The sequence below is a fragment of the Canis lupus genome, chromosome 1 (assembly GCF_048164855.1).
Source record: "Canis lupus baileyi chromosome 1, mCanLup2.hap1, whole genome shotgun sequence".
NCBI classification, from domain to species: Eukaryota; Metazoa; Chordata; class Mammalia; order Carnivora; family Canidae; genus Canis; species Canis lupus.
Window position 1 is genome coordinate 29,486,586 of NC_132838.1, and position 27,093 is coordinate 29,513,678.

Genomic DNA, 27,093 nt, shown 5'->3' on the forward strand with positions numbered 1-27,093 from the left:
GGTCAGACCATGTCCCTTCAACTGTTTTGTAGCCCTTCTATCCTGACTTTAATCACACTGGCCCTTCCTCCAGGTCCTCAGGCCACCCAACTCCCCTTCCCAAACCTTAACTCCCTTGCTCACCTCCCTTATCCCCAGTGCCCCTGGTTCCCACTTGTCCATCAAAATCAAGCCAAAAGCATGAAAGTTTTGCTGACAAATCCAGGAAAAAGAAGCCTTTTATATCAATGGAAATGTGTCTGACTCCCTGTATCTTGAAAACATCAAAGATTCCAAGAGATTTTTTTTTAAGTTTCACTTCTTTTTTTTTTTAATTTATTTTTTATTGGTGTTCAATTTACTAACATACAGAATAACCCCCAGTGCCCGTCACCCATTCACTCCCACCCCCCGCCCTCCTCCCCTTCTACCACCCCTAGTTCGTTTCCCAGAGTTAGCAGTCTTTACGTTCTGTCTCCCTTTCTGATATTTCCCGCACATTTCTTCTCCCTTCCCTTATATTCCCTTTCACTATTATTTATATTCCCCAAATGAATGAGAACATATAATGTTTGTCCTTCTCCGACTGACTTACTTCACTCATGAACAGAAATCTCACAGAGGAAGACATAGACATGGCCAACATGCATATGAGCAAATGCTCTGCATCACTTGCCATCAGGGAAATACAAATCAAAACCACAATGAGATACCACCTCACACCAGCGAGAATGGGGCAAATTAACAAGGCAGGAAACAACAAATGTTGGAGAGGATGCGGAGAAAAGGGAACCCTCTTACACTGTTGGTGGGAATGTGAACTGGTGCAGCCACTCTGGAAAACTGTGTGGAGGTTCCTCAAAGAGTTAAAAATAGACCTGCCCTACGACCCAGCAATTGCACTGTTGGGGATTTACCCCAAAGATAAGTTTCACTTCTGAAAGAGATGCAAATAGTACTTTTTTGTCAAAACTGATCTCTAATTCCTGCTTAATCAGCCAATAAGGACACTCCCTGTGAGCCAGTTGAGAGGTGACAGTGGAAAAGGAACACCATTGTATACAAATGGAAATTCTGTCTTTTCTGAGGAGCACAGAAAATTGTTCCCCACTGTTAGAAAAGATAGCCATGGTGAAGTTCTTGAAGGTGTGTAGAGTGCCTCTAATCCCTGCTACATACAAAACAAGGTACTTTCTGTTCTGATAAGCTGATTGGTCTGAGAAAGACAATCTTACCAGCCCAGGGACACCAGTTCAAAGACCTGGCCATATCTATTACATGTAAAAGTATCTTACTATAAAACAATCTGAGTCAGTTAAAAAGAAATATTCTAGTTAATATATTTGTCAGGGAATAATTAGGAATACATGAAAATAAAAAGTAGTGAAAAGAGAATCAAAATAATCCTAGAAGTTTGTTCTCTTTAAGAGCCTATTGTATTGAAATTGTTTTCAAAATGTAATTGTTAACACTAATTTCCCAGTTTTCTTTAAATAAAGAGATAAACACAGAAAGATTTTCTTAATGTTTCTTCAAGTTCATTAACTCTCATTTAAAGCTCATCCTTAACTAAGAAAAACACCTCTATCTGAAGGTGACATTGCTTAGATACAGGAACCTTCCCATGAGGACATAAATTCCTTAGTATCAAACATACAAATCTAAACATATATGTTTAGAAAAATAGCACAGAATTTTCTAATTTCAAAATCATGACTTTACAATTTGGCATAATTATTGTCTCGCTTATAAACAAGCATGTCTTTCAAACTAATTTTTCTAGATTTCTAGATTTATTCAAATAGATTAAGCAAAGATACTTGCTCTTATTTAGATCATAAATATTTTTGAGCCAAAAAAAATCATATCACTCAGAAGCCCACTGATCTACCAGATGATCCCGCAACTAGCTGTTTTATACAATATATTATTTTGATTTCCTTTTAATTAAATATTATACAGACTCCCCAAAACTTAGAAGAAAGTAATAACACAGTTTTCTACCACTACAAAGGGCAGGAAAATGACAGAGACAGAAGTACAGATTTTTATCAATATAGGACAAGGAGGAGCATTTTGTAACTTTATTCTCTATCAATTTAACCCATTTAAACAATCTAGCTTTGTTGCACAGAGGAGTGTCCTCTCTTCCTTTTAACTCATTCTCAGTCCCATTCTGGAATGTTAAACAGTAGAAATATACTCATTTGACCCAAAATGTAGTCTTTAATCTTAGCCCAGTTGTTTTGATCCAATGCTGAGGAGAAAAATCCATCTGGTTACCCTAATTCTTTTCCAGTGTGCATAGCACATGTATAAGTAAATCTGAAGGACCCCGGGATGAATACAGTAAATATGTTTTTAGGTGTTTTCCCTCTCTGAGAAATAACAACCCCCACTTAGAGCAGAACGGTGCTGTGAGAATTAGTGACAGTAAATTCCAACCACAGTTCCTTGGAAATACAATACTGCGGCTAAATATTAAGACTGTTAAGAAACAGCCCATTCCCCAATCTTCAACTGGCACTTTAGCAACCAGGTCCAGAAGGAAGCTGGAAGTCATCATCCTCTTCAAGCTTGTGACTTTATTTCTGAGCTCATCTGTGGTGGTGGTGGTGGTGCTTGTTTACTGACTATGTGATAATTTCAAGAAGCAGAGGAAGTAGTTCATGTGGTAGAGAGAACGTGTACACGTTTGTTTCTTTTCTGTAATTCTACTACTAAGAATCTCTTCTAAGAAAATAATCTGAAATAGAGAAAAAAAAGCTTTTTGTACAGAGATGTTTTGATAGCATTATTTATAAAAGATAAAATTTAGTAATAATCTACATGCCTAAAAATTGGGGAGAAATGAATTTGCCATAGAAACATATGTTGAAACATCATACAGCCATTAAACACTATATTTGCAAAAAATTATGACAAGAATATTTATCTACATTAAGTGAAAAAGAACACAAAATGATATAATGCCAGCTAAGATATATACATAATATATAATATATGCAGTATGCATCTGTATAAGACTATTCCAAATAGAAGGGTAACAGGAAATGTTAGCAATGTCAGTAGGCAGAGATTATACATGATTCTTCCCTTCTTAGAATTGTCCTTTTATTCTCCTCTTACTACAAGAAGCATTTCTCACATTTTACAAAATACACAGACATGCGCACACACACACACAGCCACTGAAAATGGAGCCAGAAAACTTATTTTCCAAACTATCTTACCATTGTAGACCGTGTGACATTTGGCAAAACCTACCCATGCTTCATTCATAGACTCTTGCAATTTTATCTCATAAACTGTGCTAGACTTAACTGATAAAATATATTTTAAATCACTTTAAGAATAAAAGTTCTATATAATTACGTAACAATGTTTCATGGAAGTAGAGAAAGAAGACCTTCCACAGTCATTCCAGGTCAACCTATATAATGAGGAGAGAGTTTTGCCATCATTCCTTCTGCCACTGGTTAGAATTTTGACCACATGAAGGAAACGGTGTAGCCTGTGGTGAAACCTAGTTCCTATAGACTAAGCAAAAAATACATAGTGTAAGTTATTTATCATAATAAACAATATGTTTCAGTTTAAATATACAATATGATATGTATTTTGAATTATTTTTTAACCTTTTTTTTTTTATTAATATTTTTTATTTATTTATGGTAGTCACAGAGAGAGAGAGAGAGAGAGAGAGAGGCAGAGACATAGGCAGAGGGAGAAGCAGGCTCCATGCACCAGGAGCCTGACGTGGGATTCGATCCCGGGTCTCCAGGATCGCGCCCTGGGCCAAAGGCAGGCGCTAAACCGCTGCGCCACCCAGGGATCCCTATTTTTTAACCTTGCCTATGACTTTAAAACTCTAAAATGTGATACTAGGATATTATAACTCATTCTTTTTCTATTTCTGATCCAAATAGTGGAAGTAATGAAGGAAAGAAAGGAGGAAAAAATAGAAAGAACTCAGAAATACAGCTCCAAAATCTACTGCAAGGGGGGGTTGAAAAATATAATTTTCCTATGTACTAAGGAAGAAGAAGAAAAAGAACAGTGAGCATATCATCTTTTCTCTGCCACACACTCGTAGGGGAGAGATAGATTCCTTAGAGCCAGAAGCATCAGAGGACTTTAGCCAATAAGTTGTCTGTGGTTCAGTACAGTTTGGGAAGAGTGAGAATATTGTATAACCTGAGGGATACTTCATAATCAGATGATATATTTAAAAAAAAGAAATCACAGGGTTCAAAAACTATGGAATCTTTGATTGTTTTTTGAAGTCAACCTTTAGACATTCTTTACCAGGGTTTAGGAACTTCCACCCCACAGGAGCATGGGTAGGCATTGGACCTGATTCCATTCCTAGACCTCGTTTATTTCAGTTCACATTCTAGTTTTTCTCTTATCTCCTAAAAGAAGCATTTCAGGCTTAGCAGATACTTTGACAAAGCTAACAAGATCTGGAGTCAGTTTCTAGTATGCAAGCCAAGTTGAAGAAAACAAGAAGCTGCAAATGGAAAGGAAAGTCAGAAACACAGTAATGAAAACTGTATTCCATACCCGGGATCACAGAAACATAAGAGGTCAGGGTCAAGAGGTTAGGGGAAAACATCAAAGTCCTGTAAATAGGGCTAGAACAAGATCAGTTCAGAGAAACAAGTCCAAAAGTCTAGCCCCTGATGGCCTGGTAAGGGTGCACATGGAGCTTCCAGATTTTCTGCATGGGAGGTTCATTCACTTGTAATTCTATCTATGCCATGTGCTGAGCAGCCCACCTCTCAGTCAAATGCTAACATTACCAAGACCCTTTGCCTTGGAAATTTATGCTTTACACACATCTCAGACTCAATCACAAAACTGGGATTTGTCTGTTTTACTCTCACAGATGGTTGATAAAGAAAGAGATTCATCCTAATAGTGATTTTTCACTTCTAACAGCAAGAAAAAGGGGGGGGAAAGGTTTTTTTATTTTCCTTTTTCTTTCTTTACAACAGAAATATGTATAGAACCTGCCCTGGAGGGGATCCCTGGGTGGCTCAGCGGTTTAGCGCCTTCCTTTGACCCAAGGTGTGATCCTGGAGTCCGGGGATCGAGTCCCGCATCGGGCTCCCTGCATGAAGCCTGCTTCTCCCTCTGCCTGTGTCTCTGCCTCTCTCTCTCTGTCTCTCATGAATAAATAAATAAAATCTTAAAAAAAAAAAAAAAGAATCTGCCCTGGATTCTCAGGCTGCTCTGTTAGCAATATTCTATGGCTCCCAGTATGTAGTCACCTCCCTTCTCAAGGGCATATTATATAGAAAGAGCATCTTTCTTCTCAGAGTGAGACTGATTTTAGGTCACCAAGCATCTGTTTATCACTACTTATTTGGAAATACTACAGGATATGAATCATATAGCCAAAGTATGGTAAATACAATTATTTCATAATAGAAATATTTATTAATAGTTGCTGTGTTGACCAACCTTGGAATCACTCTTTCGCATGATTGCTATATCTCTTTGTCCAAATGTGGATCTTGGTCTTTCGGATATTCTCTTTTTTTACCCAAATTTGTCTGTCTTTGCTAACCAAAGTCTTGCTGTGGACTGATCAGAGTAGGGAAGCATTAGAGTATGTGTATATTTCTAAGTGTCTGAATTAACAAGGGATAAACACTATGGATAGTGACTAATGTGATGAACAGGCTCAATTAGGTCCTCACCTCTGACAAAATCCAAGCTGGCTGGGCTTGGAATTATAGGATATGTAGACAGCTGTCATCAGGTTTCTGTTTTCATTTTTTTCTTTAAAAAGGAAGTTGAAGAGTGTAAATTTTATTGGATTGGGGGGATCGAAGTTCTTGAGAAATTATAATGATTTAGAATATGGTTTATGTGTCTGCCTTGGATGAGAATTTAAGGTCTTTGTTTTGTGTATATCTCTATCGTAAGGTAGAAAAGCCAACTCCAGGCTAATAACGCATTTGCAACAATTTGATAAAGGAAAAATAAACCAAAAAAAAAAGCACTTGAGCAACCCCTTTGACTTCCCCAATTTAACAGCTTTAGCTAAAAATATGCCACATCTCCCCTCTCTCAACTCATCTTACTCCCATGGGGTACCCACCTCCTTCCCAGCCCATTGTCTACAGTCACTTTCCCATCTTCTGATTGCTCAGGAGGAGCCACTACCAGCAAAACGAGGCCTTTAGGACTCACTTTTTCCTGAGACACTGTGTACTCTTGATCTGTTGATCAATTCACACTGTGAATTGTAGGTCCTCCTCCTCATCAGCAATGTCCAGAGAATGGGAGAAATCAAGATGCCTTCAGAGACTGACATGCAGTCTTAGCCTAGAGTCTTAGCCAAACTGATGTCAGTAACTTTATTTTGTCCCAACGAACTCATTTTATGAATGCCTATTCACAAATAGTTTTGGAGTCATAATATGGAAAAGTTAGGGAGTGAGCAATGTGTGTTTAATGTCTTTTCCATTTTTTTGTGAGTTCTCATGGAGCCAAGTTTCAAAAATACAAGGTTTTCAGCAATTCAGTCATTTTAGCTGGGAATTGAGAAAGGGGTGTGTGAAAGTCTATATACAGACTATGTATTAGTTAAATATATAAGAAAAATAAGGTTATAATTCTTTTGGTTAAAAACAGTACCCTGAAAATTAAGCTATAGTATGAAAATAAGTTTCTCCTTTTTCATTAAGAGTCAGTTAACATCTATTTTCTAGTATTAACTTTTTTTCCCACATTCTCTTCACTGTGGAGAGTAAAATTAGCTCCATTCTACAGTTAGGAAAATGGAGATACATAAAACATTTTCAAGGGTCTCATCCAGTAATAGAAGAGCCAGACAAAAGCTAATGACTTACAGATGTAGGATATTTTTCAAAGAAGAAGTGACAAATCATGTTATCTTTGAAGTAACATGTGTAGAACTAACACAAATGTTTGCCGTTGAAACTTACCATAGTCAGAGGGAAAAAAAATCTTTTTCATCCTTTTTATTTTAAAATTCCTTTGTGTATGTAGTCACTTCTCTAAGACTAAGCCAAGTTATTTTTTTAATGGATAACTAAGTTATGCAGCAAGTTAAATTAAAATTTCCTTGTAATAAATCTTAAAAGTTTCTTTCTCTTTTTCACCAATTCTTTCATGGGAGAAAAACTTAGGCATGATAAGTGGCCAATACTAAGGTCTTCTTTCTCCACAAACAATAGACAGGAAGATTTGTTGAACTGAGGAAGTCAGCCCTCTGGTGAATCACACTTACTGTGCACCAGGCACAAAATTTCTGCCTCCAAATGGCTTTCAGACTAGAGGTGGTGGATAAGACAAGTGTGGTCTTAGGAGTGAACATGGACAGCCACAGGAGCATATGTAAAGCCTTCAGATTTGGTCTGGGGACCAGGATATGATCTGTGAAGAAGTGAGAGCCAACTAAAATATGTGTAAGAATTAGCCTGGTAAAGGAATGTGCCTGGTGAAGGATTGTGGGTAACATTTCGGAAAGGTGGAACCAGAATGTGAAAAGACCCAGAAGGAAGAGAGCCTATAGCATTGTAGAAGAACCTAAAGAAATCCAGTGTGACAGGAGTGATGGCGAGTGGGAATAATTTACCTATTGGAATATCCTTTTTATACTTTATGAATATATTAAACTTATGGACACTCAGTAGTGTGCTAGGTTGAACAGATAAGATTAGATCTAACTGCTGACATACCACAGAAACTTGGATAAATAGAGAGACTTTGGATATGGCCAAAGATTTGAGTGTTTTGCTTTAATGATAGATTTTCCTTGAGCTTCCTATTGTAAACTGGGTCCAAACCCAAGTACTATAATTTTTATAGAACTTTAAGTACTGTATAGTACTTTTATAGTACTTAAAGAGTTCAATGGATTTTTTTTCTTAAAAGCTTGTTTGCATTCTGAGAAATTTCCTTCTTGTCCAGTTAATTTTTATAAAAATATCTATTGAGATCATTTTCCTGATTTTGGAAGTGCTACAAATTCATTCCAGGAAACTTGGAATATATAAGAAAGCTATATATATATAATATATACAAGAAAATAAACTTACCCAAAATACCACCAATGCTGATAACCACTATCAATATTAACTTCTATAGAATATTCATTATTATTTTCTAAGCTTTTCTATAACTATATTTTTCGCAATTTGAGTGTATTCCTCCTTTTTGTGTATACATATACATATGATATATAGTCCATTCATTTTAAAATTAATTTAATTACATAATTTACAAATATATTCGTCTTTTGCATGCTTTTATAGAATTCTATATCCAGGGTGTAACTTTTAGCTCGGTTGAAATTAATTTGTAAGCTATAAAGCTGTTGTATTTCAAAGAGATTGGGGATCATGCAGACCTCTATTCATTGGTTTTAAGACACCACTAGGAAATGAAGTAGGTGGCAAGTATTATTATCACTATTTTGCTGATGGGGCATCCAGAGTAAACAGTGGTTGCAAAACCAGGACAGGGCTAGAAATAAACGGGTTATTTTGAAAGTAGGTAGCGTATAAACTGTAAGTGAAGTTTAAAAATGATGATGTGTATTTCTATTGAAAAACTCATCTCTTTGAAATAATAATGCATAAAACATACTAGCCCTCTGTTACTTTTCCATAAATTAAGACTCAAACCTGACTTTGGGAAGTCTACATGGATATCAATGGAAAGTGAAGCCAATTGCATGAAGTTGCATTGCCAGAACCTTGCCTGAAAGCTTACACAGTATATTAGAGCTTCTAAAAGATTAAGTTGAATACAGATGCTGAAGTTAAAATACACATAAATGCATGTACATGCAAACACACAGACACACACACACACACAGAGAGAATTTTAAGACCAAAAGTAGCACCAGAGCCAATTCCATGATATTTTTATTAGCAATCTTTACTTGGGCACAATTTTGCTTGAAGCTGGTGGGATTCTTTTTCCGGAGTCAAGCTGGCAGAATCAAGCCTGTTGGGAGTCAGCAAACCACAATAGACGTCATCAGATCTCTGGTGCTTCAGGATATACATACTGATCACTGCAGGGGTCAGGGAAATATTTTTTTTTTTTTTTTGCTTGCGTAAGCTTGCAAAATTATCAGCGGATATAACCCTTGCCTTTCTTTGAAGTGTGAGCTATCAAAAACTAAATAAACCAGATGGAGCTGTTTTCTGATTCAAGGTGACAGAGCAAACCAATGCCTGAATGACATTTATTTTTAAAGATGGAAATAGAATTACAAATTTACTACATCTAATTTGCACCTTCCTTTGAAAACGTGAAGCCCCAAAAGAAATTTTCTCAAGTGTCCTTCCTCCTGAGGATAAGTAATAAAATTGAAAATAAGAGAAAGGTAGGATGATTGACCACACAATACATGAAGTTAGCCAGAGCATGAGGGGAAATTAGCCACCCAGGAAAGAAAGTGACAAACACTGAGTGGGTGGCATTCAGATAACTCCTATTCTCCCTGTGACCAGATAAATATACATTCTTGATTCCCAAATTCCTTCCATTCTTGGTGCAATACTTGAAAAAATTTTGACCAGGTTTTTGGCATTTTCATCTTTTCTGGGAATACTTCTAAATGACCTAGGGGAAATTTTCTAAACCAAAGAACAGTTTTGGCAGCAAAAACAAGCCTCAGTATGTTTTATGATTGAGACAAAGTAATTTAGCCTTTTACTCATGCAAGAATCTATGAGAACTTCTATTTAGGATGAATAAAGTGAATTTGCTATTATGGAAAAATGTTTTAAATTATATTATTTTAACTGTATAAATGAAAATGATGATTGATGATTCGGTAATAAACAAGAAGAAAGTAACTAGATTATTAATATCATATCAGTGTTGTAATTTACTCTGATAGAATTAAGTTCCCGACTTTATTCTATTCTATTTATTTTGCTACTTTCTCTGTTAGCATGTAAAAAAAGTGTAAAATAACCCCACTGGGCTTTGTTTTTCTCATCTGCACAATGGGGATAATAGGTCCTATTCCAAAGGGTTGCTGAGATGATCAGATAATATAATATAAGTAAAATGTCTAACCCCATGGCTGTACATAGTAGATTCTTTCCGATTCATCTCTTTCTACCTTCTTGTTATTTTCTATGGCATTTGAGAAAAGTGTATGAGGACTTCAGTGGATTAATTGTGTAAAGTCCAACTAGCGAAAACACAAAGTCAGGTCTAAAGGAGCTGCCATTTAGGGGTGCTAACTACGTACCTGGCACATAATAAATGTTCTATAAATATTAGTTATCATACCACACACTTCATTTTATCCTCACAATAACTCTGGGAAATGTTTATTTTCATTCTCATTTTCCAGCTGATGACACTGAGGCTTGAGAGGTAAAGTAACTTGCCCAACATCACACAGCAGGATTATGACAGAACCAGAATTGCAGCTGAAATCTGCTCCAGAGCTCCTGGCCTCTCCACTAGAACCACGCCACAGCTACTGGAATATTGGGCAGGAAGGCCTAGGGCAAATTTAATCATCTCTGGAACAGAACAGGGAAACCAGAAGTAAGCCAAAAAGACCTCTGGAAATAAAAGGCAAAGTAGCTGAATTCTCATCTATGCATTCTAAGAGAAATTATCAGTAGCTAACTATAATCCTCCTTATTTACAAGACACTTAACCAGCTGGTTTCGCAGCCTCTAAGATGGTTTAAAGCAATAGAACTGAAGGTAGGGGACAAGTTACTATAGCCAATCATCTTAAAAACAATAAAAATGACTTCTAAAAACCTGTCAAGTGTTGACCCAAAACTTTTAAAAACCATAATAGCCTGAGCCATTTATCATAGGAGCAAACGACCTGAAAACACCAAAAAAGTCCTTGAAGTATAATTGATATTCATCATAAAGTCATTTAAATTATTAAATTGTTAAAGTAGAACAAAAATGTATCACATATTTCATATTTAAAAAAAAACAAATTTTAAGGTACCTGGGTAGCTCAGTTCCAGTGGCTGCCTTCCACTCAGGCAAGATATCAGGGCCCTAGGATCAGCCTCTGCACTCAGCAAGAAGCCTACTTCTTCCTCTCCCTCTCCCTCCTGCTTGTGCTTGCTGTCTCTCACTCTTTCTCAAATAAATAAATGAATAAAATATTTTTTAAAAATTTCATCCAAATTTATTTTTTTAAGGTCAGGGGCTTAAATAGGAAATACCAGTAAAGATTAAATACACCTCCTCTGATGATAGTATTAGCTAGAGGGCTATGACAAAATTAATTTTTTCATCATTAACTCAGAAAACTTAACAATACAAACTTTAATCTTCAGCTTTACTGGACACTCTTGCATCATATATAAATTTTTGAATTGTGTGATCAAAGTTGTGATCAAGTCTTACATCAGGCAATATACAAACACCTCTGACTAGTATGGTAAATGAGTTCTTGCATGGTTTAAGAAGGAGTTGGAAAAAAAAAAAAGAAGGAGTTGGTAACTTTTAATCTCACCACTAATATTTTAACATAAAATGTAGTCAGAAAGAAAATGAATACATTTTCTGGAAATACACAAACTCCTAAACATTCTTACCTTAGGCATTTTTTACTGAGCCTGTTACATTTCAACATCTTTACGTTACTTCCATTGCACTAGGTGGTTAAGGACTATGATGGATACTATCGGGAGTTAAACTTTCTGTTGTATTAAACAGTGACCTGAGATTTTGAAAGGCACAGTTATCTTTTGACTCTTATCTGTAACTCTTCAGACATCTTGATCATTTGGGACAAATCATTTGATCACCAGAGGAATCCCAATCTCAGCATGACTGGTGAGACAGAATATATTCAGCCCCACATTGCAGATCACTGAATCCAACATAAGTCAGGGAGACACACTCCCACCCCCAGAATCCTTGGGAAACCCATAAATGAGACAAAACAGCATTTGAGATAAGGACTGATTTTTCTTTCACCTGTTTCTTCATTGAGAGCATCACTTCTGCACATTCTCTATTTAGTCTCAGACTCGTATTATGTAGTCTTTCACGGTAGCTCCATACAGATGGGATCAATATGTGATCATTCTGGGACCATATTCTTCACCTGAAGACTTTAGGTCCTTCTCCTAAGTGGTATTGGACAAGCATGGAGATATCATACTTAGCATGAGTATGGACTTAGCATATGAGCATTATGGTCAACCTGACTAACTACAATTAATTCCTCATCATCACAAATAATCTTGAATCCAATCCAGTCAGAAAAAAAAGGCCATCTCTTGGCATGAATCTGGACTATCATGCTATTGAGTCAAATGAAAACCTTTGAATACTCTAAGCAACGAAAAGAACATGGTGCCTTCAAAACAAAACAATATGAAATCCTAAATTGCCTTAAATAAGTCCAATAAAGTTCTGATGTTTCTTAAGATATTTCCATACTTTAAAAATATATATATTGAAAAACACTCCGGGGTGCCTGGGTGGCTCAGTCAGTTAAGCGTCTGCCTTCAGCTCACGTCATGATCCTGGGGTCCTGGGATCAAGCCCCACATCAGATTCCCTACCCAGTGGAGAGTCTGCTTCTCCCTTTCTCCCTCTGCCTCCCCCCCACCCGCTCCTGCTCATGCTCGTGCTCTCTCTCCCACTTTCTTTCTCTCTCTCAAATAAATAAATAAGTAAATAAATAAAATCTTTAAAAAAAGAAAAACATTCTCATTATAAAAAAAATGTTGGTGATTCTGTTTCACTGATCATTTAGGACTTAGCCTATCTATTAACTGATTTTTGTGACCAAGCATTTCTCACCTTCAGTGGCACATGCCTGGGTTTCCCCCTTCCCTCGGTAGACCCAGAAATGCTTCATGGCCACCCACTCATCTTAGTCTCTATTTTTACAAAAATATAGCCTCTAGTCTCTGCTTGTGTCCACTTCATGAAGTCTTTATATATCTTACTAAGTGAATTCTTTCAAATACAATCATAGAAGTAAATACTACAGAAATACAAAGTATTATTCTTAAATTGACTTACTTCTGAGGTTAATAAATGATTCTCTGGGAATAAAGTGCTCAACCAAGTAAGAAGAATAAAGTTAAGGACAGTCTAGGACTATTTAGCCTATATTTTTCTAGTACAGTGTGCCTTGCAAGAATGTCATTGTTTATACGATTCAGAAATTAATTCCCAGAAAACAAATTTTAATTAATTAATTAGTTAATTTTTGTTTATGGTAGCACATAACCACTGAATATCTTCTTGTTAATGTATTTGTGTGCTTGTGTATTTACTTTCTGGCTCTTCTTACTGGAATGTAAAATCTGACTTGTTCAAAGCTTCGCGTCATGCCTAGATGAGGGCTGCCTTCTGTGGAAGGTGCTTAATAAATATTATTCAGCACTGTCAAATTTACTTTCCTGTCTTGGCTATTGACAAGCACAAGAAGAATGAAGTCTTGTGGCTCTGAGACCACCTAGAAAAACTTTGTCACCTAGGGTCACACTCTCATAAGAAATCTCAGAGTTCTTTCATTATGGACACCATCTCATGGCAAAAGAAAAAAAAAATTTTAATAGAAGATTTTGAAATTGCTTCATTTTTTTTCAGGCCATGGGGATATCATTTAGAAAAGTGCTACTTTGGGACGTCTGGGTGGCTCAGCATTTGAGTGTCTGCCTTTGGCTCAGGGCATGATCCTGAGGTCCCACCCGGGATCAAGTACCACATTGGGGTCCCTGTGTGGAGCCTGCTTCTCCCTCTGCCGGTGTCTCTGCTTCTCTGTGTCTCTCCTGAATAAATAACATCTTTTTTTTAAAAAAAAAGAAAAGTGCTACTTTAATGGCCTTAATGATGTTCCTAAGGCCTAAATAGGTAAAGGAATTTCCAGAGTGTTTTATCTATCTACCAGCCAAGGACATGCTTCTTACAATGTCCTAAGGGACTGACTTATAGGTGACAATGCCTTGCCAAGAAAGTCTTTGATAATTCAGTAACTACAGTAACTTTGATAATTTAGTAACTAACTCCTTGATGGAGAGTGAGGAAAGAATGATATCTGAAAAATTCTCCTCTAGGAACAATTATGCTACAGGGGGTTTCAAGAGATTTAGGAAGAAACTAGTTCAGCATTTGATGTTTATGGTTATCTATACAGATCAAACCAAAAACATTTATTTTAACCCATTTTATAGAATTAGATCTGAAGAATCTTCTAGATGATCTGAAACACATACTAGAAGTTAGAACATGAAGGATAAAATGACAGCAGACCAATATTAAAATGAAGGGCCCAGTGCCAATAACCTCCAAGGTGTTGGAGTATCCTTTAAGATCATTGCTAGTGAAAACCTGTAAGTTTTTCCTTTTAACTTTATTTTTTTTTATCTTTATCTTCTTTTCCCCCTATCTCATTGACTGCTCCACACTAAACGCATAATCTTTATTTTTTCTTACTTTACCTCTTCTATCTTTTTTTCTTCATATATCACGTTCTGGGTCTCTTGATGGCACCAGGGCTTACTGGTGCCAGGCCCACAGAGAAGAGAGCAGATAATTTGAAGGAAATGATAATATCTGGCTTTTGTGGAGTGCCAACTTTGTGCCTGGCCTTGTTCTATATACTTTCCATAAATATTTTCATTTAAGCCTCTCAATTGACACAAAAACTCAGTCTAATCTTTCCAACACCCTGGTTCTATTGGAGAATAGAGGCTATTTTGTTTAGTTTCTGAAAACTCTGTCTTCAAAGGTTCCAAAGGAAAACTCCCAAGAAATGGCAACTTGAAGAAAACAGATATAGTGGCACATTTGGTGAATAGCTTAGAGATGAGAAAGATGCAACAATTAGGGGAATCTTAAGTGAAATCTCAAGTATTTTTCTATAACACATCTTCTTCTCTTTCTTTCTTTTTTTTTTTTAGAGAGAGAGAGCACATGAGTGGAGGGTAGAGGAGCAGAGGGAGAGAGAGAATCTTAAGCAGGCTCTATGCCCAGCACAGAGCCTGAATCAGAGCTCGATCTCATAACCCTGAGATCATGACCTGAGCCGAAATCAAGAGTCAGATGTTTAACTAACTGAGCCACTCAAGTGCCTCTATAACCCATCCCTTTTATTTATACATTTGTGTTCTTGAAGGAAAACATGACTTTACTAACCATGTTAATGGGGTGAAAGTTCTAACCCTGAGGTAATTTCAAGAAAACCAATATATAGTTTAGGTCAAAAAGAGTACTTGATTTTGCAACACCAAGTATCCTTTCTGAGGTTTCCCAAAAATGCTGTGGCTGTCCCACACAGAACATTCTCCATATTTTTCCACAGAAACAACAGTGCTATTTTCAGCATTCATTGAGATCGAGACCACTTTGGGAGGCACTCTAAAGAAGCTATCAAAGAAATAAACACCTGTACTCCTATGACCTAATGTGTCATAAACATTAAAAGCAAATTTTACATGAAAAATAGACCTAGAGGCAAATGCTAGATAAAATAAGACATCAATTATAATGTGTAAAAAGACATGGAATAATTAGATTTAATTGAATTTAATCAGGCAAAGATTTGGAGTATTTACTGTTCTTTTTTTCCAAATAAGTGAATGAATTTGTTAATTATTACTGGGTCCAAAAAAGGGGGAATACTGAAAGTAGTTGAGCATCCTGAAGGTCAGAATGATTTGCCCAGGGTTCATACTTTCTTTTTTTTTTTTTTTTTTTTTTTGGAATGTTTCTGAAGAGCCAAGCCCTTCTGTCACTTTGCAATGCTTTTATAAAAGAAGGTGCGAAATGGGCACTCAACTCTGTGGTCAACTGATATTTGACAAAGCAGAAAAAGGATATCCACAGAAAAAGGACAGTCTCTTCAATAAATGGTGCTGGGAAAATTGGACATCCATGTGCAGAAGAATGAAACTAGACCATTCTCTTACACCAGACACAAAGATAAACTCAAAGTGGATAAAGATCTAAATGTGAGACAAGAATCCATCAAAGTCCTAGAGGAGAACACAGGCAACACCCTTTTTGAACTTGGCCACAGCAACTTCTTGCAAGATACATATATGAAAGCAAAAGAAACAAAAGCAAAAAATGAACTATTAGGACTTAACCAGGATAAAAATCTTCTGCACAGCAAAAGAAACAGTCAACAAAACTAAAAGACAATCTACCGAATGGGAGAAGATATTTGTAAATGACGTATCAGAAGAATGGCTAGTATCCAAGATCTATAAAGAGCTTATTAAACTCAACACCCAAAAAACAGAAAACCCAATCATGAAATGGGCAGAAGACATGAACATAAATTTCACCAAAGAAGACATACACACGGCCAACAAGCACATGAGTAAGTGCCCTGCATCATTCACCATCAGGGAAATACAAATCAAAACCACAATGAGGTACCACCTCACACCAGTGAGAATGGCAAAAATCAACAAGACAGAAAACAACAAATGTTGGAGAGGATGTGGAGAAAGGGGAACCCTCTTGCACTGTTGGGGGAATGCAAGCTGGTGCAGCCACTCTGGAAAACTGTGTGGGGGTTACTCAAAGAGTTAAAAATAGAGCTACCTTTTGACCCAGTAATTGCACTAGTGGGTATTTACCCCAAAGATACAGATGTAGTGAAATGCTGGGACTCCTGCACCCCAATGTTTATAGCAGCAATGTCCACAATAGCCAAACTGTGGAAGGAGCCTCAGTGTCCATTGAGAGATGAATGGATAAAGAAGCTGTGGTCTATGTATACAATGGAATATTCCTCAGCCATTAGAAATGACAAATACCCACCATTTGCTTCAATGTGGTTGGAACTGGAGGTGTTATGCTGAGTGAAGTAAGTTAATCGGAAAAGGACAATCATCATATAGTTTTATTTATATGGGGAATATAAGAAATAGTGAAAGGGATTATAAGGGATTATAAATAGTGAAAGGAAACTGAGTGAGAAAAATTAGAGAGGGAGACAAACCATGAGAGACTCCTAACTCTGGGAAACAAAGGGTAGTGGAAGGGGAGGTAGGTGGAGTGATGGAGCAACTGGATGACGGGCACTGAGGAGGGCACTTGATGGGATGAGCACCGGGTGTTATACTATATGCTGGCAAATTGAACTTCGATAAAAACAATTAAAAAAAAAAAAAAGAAGGTGCTATGTAAAGATGATGTGAAGTTTATAGGCTTACATTTCCTAGCAGAAGGACTGTGAATATAAATGACTAAATAACCACATTTACCATGTGGAAGTGAAGCTAAGGAAAGGAATTGAGGCAGAAAACAGAAGATCCCTGGTCTGCTGGAAACATGGCTGTCCTCAGCTTCCTCCCTGGTCCAGTACTCCAGGATAGAAATCAGCTGGACCAGCTTTGAATTTCCCACATGTATCATCATCCATGCAAAAAGTGACCCAAGTTATTTCCTTAACACTCGGAAACACTTAAGGCTCCTTCTTCCCTCCCCGTTTTCTGGCCAAGCTGTCTAGCAAACACAGATGCAGCTGGCATAGTGATACTGGCAGAAGCCTTGCTAAATAGCCCCCAAAGGGAAATATCTCTCCGGCCTTGGATAAATCTAGTGGACTCCATTCACCAATTCCACATCATCATTCTCTAGTTCTGCTGCAGTTATGTTTAAACAACATAGAAACTCCTCTGATCGTCTTTCATCACTACTCCCAGATAGTTCCAGTGCATGGCAATGGCAATCACAAGGGGTAAATCAAGTCACTTTTCATAAGGAATAGAGTTACTTTAGTAGTGTAGGGTTTGACTTGAAGAAACCACCCCATTTTGGGAGGAACATTCATCTAAATTTTTAAAAATGTTCATGTGCATTATGTTCTTTCTCCCTGGTCATACTGAGGAAGCAGGACTTTCTTCAGCACTTCCTGGACAGAGGTGTAGCAGAGATCTAAAGAAAGCCCAATCTGATAGTGACAGTCATGACCGCATGGCAGTGTATATGGCTTGAAGAACACAAGATGTAAACCTGCCATGAAGAATAGCTATAGAAATAGGTGCAGGGGTCATAATTATTTTTTCTTTCCTTCTGTCTTTCTTCACTTAAGTGTTTATTGTGATACAGTGATACAGCCAGACATAGTTACAGTCTATGAATCAAACAGAGTTCCTACTGCTTTATCCAATACCTTAGCCACACAGGTAGTATAGCACAGTGTTAAGAGGGAATGCTCTATAATCAGCCTGCTGTGGTTCAAATCATCCTTCTAAAGCTTGATAGCAGATGAATTTTGAGCAAATTACTTCCATGGGGGGGGGGGGGAGGTTCATGATAGTACCTACCTCATCTGGGTTCTCATAAGGAGAAAATAAGGCATTTCACTTAAATGCTTAGTACTGTGACCAAGTCCATAAGAATTCAGAGGAAATGGCTGTGCTCAGGTCTGTGGGAATCCAGGGCTTAAGGTATCTGGGTAATGCTTCATGATTGGTAAAACTAGAAAATGATCTGCTATGGACTGAATGTTTGTGTCTTGCCAAAATTCATATGTTAAAACCCTAATTCAGTAGGATGGTATTAGGAGATAGGGCCTGGGGGAGGTATCTATGTCATGAGAGTAATCCCTTATGAATGGGATTAGCGTCCTTATAAGAAAAGACTCGAGAAAGGTGACATCTCTCTCTTCTATGAGAGTACAGTAAACAGCAGTCCCAGGACGAGGACCCTCACCAGAACTTGACCATGATTTCAGACTTCTAGACTCCAAGGCTTTGAGAAATAAATTTATGCTGTTTAAGCCACCCGGTCTGTGATATTTTACTATAGCAACTGAAGCTAAGACATAATCTAATTGAAATTGTTAATTTGTTTCTAAAGTCCCTTAAAACCCTAACGCTGCGTGATTTGTCTTTCTTTGCTCTCTTAGAATAAGAACTACCATTAAGCTACCATTTTGCTAGCAACATGTTATCAACTCACCAGAGAAAAGTAGTAAAATTATTCTTGAAATTTTAAAATCATTACAGCTAAACTTCTGAAAATTCTATCAGCAAATAAAAAATAATCAGCAAAAATATAACCAACCACTCATGTTTTCCTGGCTAGATACAAACTCTGTATAATATAGTTCACAATTTTTAAAAGTTTTATATAGATTCCTACACCTTGTCTTCACTGTCAAGATATGGAAAAAATGTACTGAAAATAGTTGTTCGACATCATACTAATAACAAACACAAATTGTGACTGTTGTGTCCATATTTACATTGTAGCCCTACAATTCATTGTGCTTTATAGTCATATGTGTATCTGTTTCTCCATTAAATTTGTAATTAATTTTAAGTATAGGATCCAAGTTTGTATATACCAATCACTTAGCATGGGGCACTCAGTAAATTGAGAACCACTCAGATAAATGCTCTGAATGAATCAATAGATAAATGAAGAGTATATCACGAGGACTGTATGTCGCAAAGTATGAAATAATGGTCCCTTCTGTCTAAATTGCAAGACAAGACAGAGCATCAGAGGCAAATAGTGATACAAATGAAGTTATCTTGCAGATCAATGAAATGGTTAAGAGGTGCCTGCTTTGTTTAAACAGAGAGGTGATCTGAAGTGGAGCACAAAGCTTTCATAAGGAAAAGGAGACTTTTTCTGAAGCTGATGAATGGAAAAGTCTTTCCCAACAAAGTGAGCGACGATGTATTTGTTTCCTAAGGCTCCAGTAACAAATTACCAAACATTTAGTGGCTTAAAACAACATGTTTCTTATAGTTTTGAAGATGAAAAGTTTGGAATAGGTCTCACTGGGCCAAAATGAAGGTGTCCACAGGTCTTCATAACCTTCTGGAGGCTCCAAGAGGGAATCTGCTGTTTGCCTTTTTTTCTTTTAGAAGCTGCACTCATTACTTTTCTAGAGGGCTCCTTTCTGTCTTCAAAGCCATCAATGCCCAGTGAGTCTTATATCTCACCACTGTGACACTGACCCTCCTGCTTCCCTCTTTCACATTTAGGGACCCTTGTGGTTTTACTGGGCCTGTCTGATAATCCAGAAGTGTTTCCCTATTTTAATTAATGTCAGCATCGGCTGACATAGTCATTGCATCAGCTACCTTTATTCCTTTCTGCCATGTAACCTAACATATTCACAGGTTCTAGGCATTAGGAAGTAGATATCATTGGGAGGCCAATATTCTACTTACCATACAAAATATAACAGCACCTCTGGCATGTCTGGCAACAGTATAATTTTCACAGAAATTTTGTGTGTCAAATGTAAGCTCAGTGAGTTTACAGAACTAAGTGAGCGGGGAACCTATTTTTGAAAGCATTAAATGCCCCATATAGGAATTTGGACTATATGTATAAGTAATAATTCGCATTGTGTCAGATTAATATTAATATTTTCATCGCTTTTCATTTGTTACATATTTGAAAATGACAAGATCATAAAATACGTCCAATTCACAATGCTGCAACCATTAAAGATAAATAAGACTTCACTGAGTTTTTTTTTTAATGGTTAATGAGAGGTTTGAAAAACACATTTTAATAGTAGCTCAAATCAATTGATTCCTCAAAGTTTGAAAGCAGAAAAAAAGTAATAACAGCATTGAAAAGGCATTTATTAAAAGGTGATTCTGGAGTTGACCCCTTATATGCTAATCAAAATACACAGATGTAAGAGTAGCAAGGTATGTGAACATACACAAGTCAAAGTTAAGCATATTTTACCTTGCACTTAAAATAGGCAACAAAACATTAACCTCAAAAGCAATGGTGGATCAGAGAACAAAGAATGCAAGAAGTCTCATTATCAGACTGTGGAATGAATTCAGGAAGGTGGTCATGGAGAAGAGAGTAAGAGGACTCAAGGGTTCAGATAAGAAAATAGGATGAGACCAGTTAGTAACCATATGCTATGGGCAGAAGGATATGCAATCATTTTAGATAATGTATGGAATAGAAGAAGCAAATGTAGTTAGCATTTGAATGTGGGCTGGAAAAGAAAGTTGCCAAAAGGAAACTCTTAAAGAATCTTTTCATGATGAAGACCTGATCCATACAACAATGTTTCAGATATTCTAGGGTGCTAGACTTTCTTTCCTCGATAATGGTGCCGCTATTATTCTTCCAGCAATGCTACATATCAAGAGGGGAGGGGCGGGAGAGAATGCCCGTATTGTTCTATACAGCGAATGCCTTACACATGGTCTGTATGCTATCTACTAAGTGGCCTCACCTTACCTTGATTCTCCTTCCAATGCAGAGGAAAACAGGGTTCCAAATCATCTAAAATAATAACCATGATATATATTAGTTTTAATCTACTATCTTCCATCTTTCTCTTCCCTGTTTTTTTCAGTTACCCCCTGGGAACAACAGGAAATATAGGTGTTCATAACCATAGCAAAGCAGTTAGCCTGAGAAAGAAGAAGGAAAGACAATGGAAAAACAAAACAAAACAAAACCACCAAACTGTGTTTCCAATTACCGGCAGATGCTTTCATTTATTCTAAGTGTTCTTATTTACTTAACTGTACAATTTTTTTTAACTGTACAAATTTTTAATTACGTAGAAGTGGTGGTGTTCTAGCCTCGTGCTCTTGATTACCCTTGTCTTCCAGTTGATTTCACATGCCTCTTGCCTCTGGCACCACTTTCCCACAAATACCACGCCTGGACTGCATAAATTCTGAGCAATACCTGATAAAGAGTGCAGCCTGTTGCAGAGTTTATCTTATTTATCTCTTGTGTTTTGTGTTTTGCTGTGGTTGTGACATTGCAGTCTATTTCTCTGAGTCAGCAGCACCATGGCTGTAGTGCTGTGAATGCCTACTTTCTTTTTTTCCATCTTTGCTTAGTGGAATCATCTGGCCACCATTCACTTGTGCCTGGAATATCACAGTGGGAAAGATTACCAGGCTTCATCCAAAGACCACTTTACATAGATGTCTAATAAGTCAAATGAAGGAGCAGGTCTTGGTGAGAGTATCGCTAATGATGGAGATCAAAGACCCGATGACTTTCCTGTATATTCTGATTATTCTGAACATAGCAATAGGAGACCAACAAAATATTGGAAAGAAGGAAGAATGGCAAAATTGGCCTAAGCAGATTTTGTTTCACATTTGGTGAGAAAAGATCTTCAAAAATAGCCATTTGCTTGGAAGTTAAGAGTCCATCATATATATTATTCATCACAGTGGCTTATACTGGACCTTGAACCATATTTTTATAGCTAATTCATAGGGGGAAAGAAATGAATGAATGAATGAAACAAAATTTAAAAGCCAAGTAGTTGTTCAATGTCATGAATGTCACTGGATACAGTCCTGCTCTTACACTGTGGTTCTGGTTGCTTATTTCCAATTGAGAGTGTTTGACTTGAGCCAGTATTGATTGTTTTCAAGAGTCCTAATATGTGTATCTGTAAAGATTAGGACTCCGGCTGCATATTCTTTCATAAATAACTAATATGGAAGAGGCAGAAAGTATCTGCTACATGGTAGCCCTCTAGCCTTGGGACTGAGAGTGTGGTCCACCACCAGCAGCTTTGTCAACCCCAGGGAGTCTGATACAAATGCAGAGTCTTAGTTTCCCACCCAGAGCTGCCCAATCAGACTCTGCACTTAATAGGATCTCCAGATGATTTGTATGCACACTAAGCACTTGAAAAGCATTGCTCTGCAATAGCACCTGAGAGACACCTGCAGGCATAGATATTTTATGTAATTCATAACCACCAGGAGGTAATAAGTGATAGGGGAAAAAAATAAAGAATACTTTGAAGAGGCAGTAAGATTATACTCCCTACACCTGTAGTAGTTGAAATTACCTTCTTCCGAATTGACTTCGAACTCCATAAACATAAGCGTTAATGAATGTCAAAGGAACCAAAAGCTCCTGTTAGAAGATTTTGTTTTTTTACCACCTTCTCGTTTTCCTTTTATGTTATGTTATATTGATAATTTCTCTATGTGTTTTTAGTGGTCTAGCTTTTATTGTTATTATTATATTAAGAGAGAAAAAAACCTCACTCAGGCATTCCTCATTTCTTTGAGGGCTGTCTAGATCATCTGTCCTCCAGCCTCCTTGAGGTCTACTCAGCCTAGCCTAATTATTGAGAGCTTCCAAAATTCATAGCTCCCACTGGAAAAAAAAAAAGTAGAAATGTATTTCTGACTTTGCTTAGGCCACTTTTTAAACATTATATTTGGTTTTACACACTACACTTCTTTTAAAAGCACATCAATTAAATGGAGTCTAGCAAGGAGCAATCAAAATTATAAAAATGTGGGGCTCCTGGGTGTCACAGTTAGTTGAGTGTCTGACTCTTGGTTTTAGCTCAGGTCATGATCTCAGGGTCGTGAGATCGAGCCCCATGTTGGGCTCCACACTCAGCACAGAGTCTGCTTGAGTTTTTCTCTCCCTCTCTGCTCACTCTCTCTCTCTCTCCCTCTGTCTCTCTAAAATAAATATATAAAATCTTTAAAAAAAATTATAGGGGCACCTGCATGACTCAATTGGTTAAGCTAAGCACCTGCTTTTGGCTCTGGTCATGTTATTGGGGTCCTGAGACTGAGTTCTCCTTCCAGCTCCCTGCTTCTCCCCCTCTCTCTGCCCCTTCCCCACACTCATGGTCTCTCTCTCTCTCTCTCTCTCTCTCTCTCTCAAATAAATAAACAAAATCTTGAAAAAATTTGTAAAAATGCTTGAGGCATACAGACTCCCAAGCAAAAAATGTGAGGCCCACTTGAGTTAGTGTAGGGGCCTAAACACAAACGTTCACAACCACAGCATATGACAGAGCTGTACAATTCATGAACATCAAATATACTATTAGTCATTATGGGCAGAAATTGAAATTCCCAAGCAAGAGAACCTATACAGTACTAACCAGAGCACTAAATAATAATGATGCAGGCTGACACTGTAGGTATGATTCATGGGCTGTTTTAACACCTCCAGAAGGCAGGTACAATATTTATTCTATGCAGACACTTCTTTTTTACCACTTATTTTGTCCTTTGTCTATCTATTCTCATCCACACTTCAATCATTTTGCCTACTTTACCCCACCTTTGTACATTAAATCCCTCACTACCTCTCCCATCGGACCACTGTCCAGTGCTCTGATACCCCCTCCCCACCTTTGATTTACTCTGCTTCTGCATTCTCTTGGGGAACACAAATTTCCAAAGTAGGACCTACTACAACAGTTGGGTGGTTGACTTTTCTGCTTTCTAATAATTCCCAGGAAAGCATGGCTAAAATTTGAGTTTAGGTAAATTGTCCATTATAATATCTTATAGCTTAAAACTAATCATTTAAAAAAATTCAAAAAAAAAAAATTAAAAAAAAAATAAAATAAAATAAAATAAAAAAATAAAAAAATAATAAAAATAAAAAAATTCATAGCCCATTACAATTTTAAATTAACTCACAGGTTAGTCCTATTTTACTTTTACAAGATCTCAGTGTGACAGGTAAGGTAGTTATTGGCATCATACCCATTTATGGAGAAGTCACTAAGTTTGAGGCAAAGCTCAGTGGTGAGTTGAGATCGAAACATACTTTTTGTAACCCTAAGTAGTCTTAGAAGGCTGTTGTTTTGGATATTCCATTGCTGTAGCTATTTATTCAGAAGTTGATGCACTAGGATATGAAATTATGAAAAGTATACTCCACTTACAATCTTCCACAATTGGAAATAAGTTCTGAAATCCTAGAAAGGTTTAAGTCAGAGGAGCATTGTCACACAGCAAAACAAACAACAGGTTGTTCAGTAATGGAGAGAATAGCAGGGGATGGAGGAGTTGTTTATTTGTTTTGAGGTGTTTTTTTGGGGGGAGGGGTTGTTACTACAAAATAATGTCTTTTTAAATGTATGGGTTTTCAACAGCAGGGAGGAGGAGCAAAGTGGAGAAAACCAAGTCTTCCTGCCTTTGTGTTCTCAACCTCTGTCTTATTGGACTAGTTTGTTGTAGGTTAACTGTCAGAGACAGTAAACTTAGCATTAATTAAGATGTCTGAGATCCACGCTCCGGGGTGGCTCAGTCGGTTAAGCATTAAAAGTCTGCATTCAGTTCAGGTCATGATCCCAGGGTCCTAGGATCGAGTCCCGCCTCTGGCTCCCTGCTGCTAAGGAGTCTGCTTCTCCCAATACCCCTTCCCGATGCTTGTGCTCTCTCTCACCCGTACTCTCTCCCAAACAAATAAATAAAATTTAAAGTAATAATAATAATAAGATGTCTGAGAGCCAAGATAGAGATCTCATGTTAGCTAAACCCTGATTTCTCTCTTTAAATGTGTAAAGCAAAGAAACAGAAGAAGCGGTAACTCACAGCGAAAACCAGAACCTGGGTTGAGGAAGCCAGGCAGGTCCCCGGTGTCTGAAAATGGTTACACAAGAGGCTCTCCCTTCTGCTCTCTCTTTCATTATTAATACATATCTGGAAAGTGAATAAGAGAAGCCTTGGTCGTAGTTTAAACACCTGTTATGAAATCAAACTGTGAATCTATTTTTCCTACCTCATCTTGCCCCATCTACTCTCCTCCCTTTCCATGTGACAGTGGAGATGTGTGCTGCCTTATGTGGTTGGTCTGCAGACCAAGTCTCTCTCCCTATTTGCTGGCACCGTTCCTTGAGATTAGTTAAGGCTGAAGTTATTACATTTCTATTTCTTTTGAAGGTCACTGTAAATTGTTTGAGCTTCTTCTACTTAGACTATATTAAACAAAGTTGAAAGACCTGGTTTTTCCCTCCTCACTCATTTTGAACTTCATTTGAATTGCATTTGTGAAACCAAGGTGGTTTTGCACGTGTGTGCGCGCGCGTGTGTGTGTGTGTGTGTTTGTGTTTACATCTGTATTTTAACTGATGGAGAGGAAAGCCAGGTCAAAATTAATAAACTCTCTCAACAGTTTGAAATTTTTCTTTAAAGATAGAGGTAGGGCAGCCCGGGAGGCTCAGCGGTGTAGCGCCACCTTCAGCCCAGGGCCTGATCCTGGAGACCCGGGATCGAGTCCCATGTCGGGCTCCCTGCATGGAGCCTGCTTCTCCCTCTGCCTGTGTCTCTGCCTCTCTCTCTCTCTCTCTCTGTCTCTCATTAATAAATAAATACATTAATTAATTAAAGATAGAAGCAGAATGGGGTTTAATAAGTGTATAAAGTATTGCCAAAATATCTAAGTGAGAAGATGTCTATTAAAAGGAAGTTTTGTGAAAATCTGTTAAAAAACTCGAAATTATAAAAAATCAAAATAAGTATATATGTCCAAGTTTCTGTTTAAAAATATATTTCTTGGGGCACCTGGATGGCTCACTCCCTTAAACTAGGGACCCCTGATTTTGGTTCAGGTCATGACAGGGAGTCCCTTAAAGAGCCTCTCCCTCTGCCCCTCCCCCCACTTGCAGGCACGCATTCTCTTTCTCTCTCTCTCCCCCTCTCTCTCAAATAAATAAATAAATCTTTAAAATACATATTTCTTAAAATGCTTAGAAATTTAATATTGTTAATATCTCTTTTTAAAAATCACATATAGGGACGCCTGGATGGCTCAGCAGTTGAGCATCTGCCTTTGGCTCAGAGCGTTATCCCAGTTCCAGGATTGAGTCCCACATCAGGCTCCCTGTGAGGAGCCTGCTTCTCCCTCTGCCTGTGTCTCTGCCTCTCTCTCTCTCTCTCTCTCTCTCTCTCTGTGTGTCTCTCATGAATAAATAAATAAAATATCTTTTAAATAAAAATCACATATAATAATGACTTATCTGCTTAATGACTAGAACACCCACAAATCTACAAGACTTTTACATAGCCCCAGAACACTAGAAATTCTTCAAAACAATCTAGTTTCTAAATCACTATGTCTCTGAATCTTTGTTCTTGGCCATACACTTTAATATTGTGGTTACGAATTCTTTCCTTTATAACTACAAACACATAGCAAAGTATTTTTGGTAGAATTAGGTATCCATTGGAACAAACTGTCTTTGATTTGGTTAGTTCTCATTACATCTCTTTTACACAAGAAAAGAACTATCCTATTTGCCTTTTAATGGAAAGTTAGGTTGGCTCCCAATGCCTGAAATTAAAAATGAGATTATTTTGGAAGTTTAAAATGTCCTCTCTGTAGCACAATAAATCCAGATATTAGG

The 27,093-nt window shown here is 37.4% G+C and overlaps 1 protein-coding gene and 1 long non-coding RNA gene across 4 annotated transcripts in view; one reads left to right on the plus strand and one right to left on the minus strand.

Annotated features, from left to right (window-relative positions):
• The window catches only part of PDE7B (phosphodiesterase 7B), a 317,742-nt gene that overhangs the window by 146,523 nt on the left and 144,126 nt on the right, over positions 1-27,093 (plus strand). The gene's annotated exons all lie outside the window — the stretch shown is intronic.
• On the minus strand, positions 425-25,637 carry LOC140632640 (uncharacterized). 2 transcript variants are annotated; one of them, XR_012030246.1, is made up of 4 exons: positions 25,283-25,636; positions 21,183-21,227; positions 11,949-12,100; positions 425-2,725 (listed from the first exon to the last, which is right to left on the minus strand). It is a non-coding gene; the product is annotated as an uncharacterized lncRNA (long non-coding RNA). The 2 variants fall into 2 exon arrangements; XR_012030247.1 differs by lacking the exon at positions 425-2,725 and adding an exon at positions 8,893-8,970 and having other exon boundaries at positions 25,283-25,637.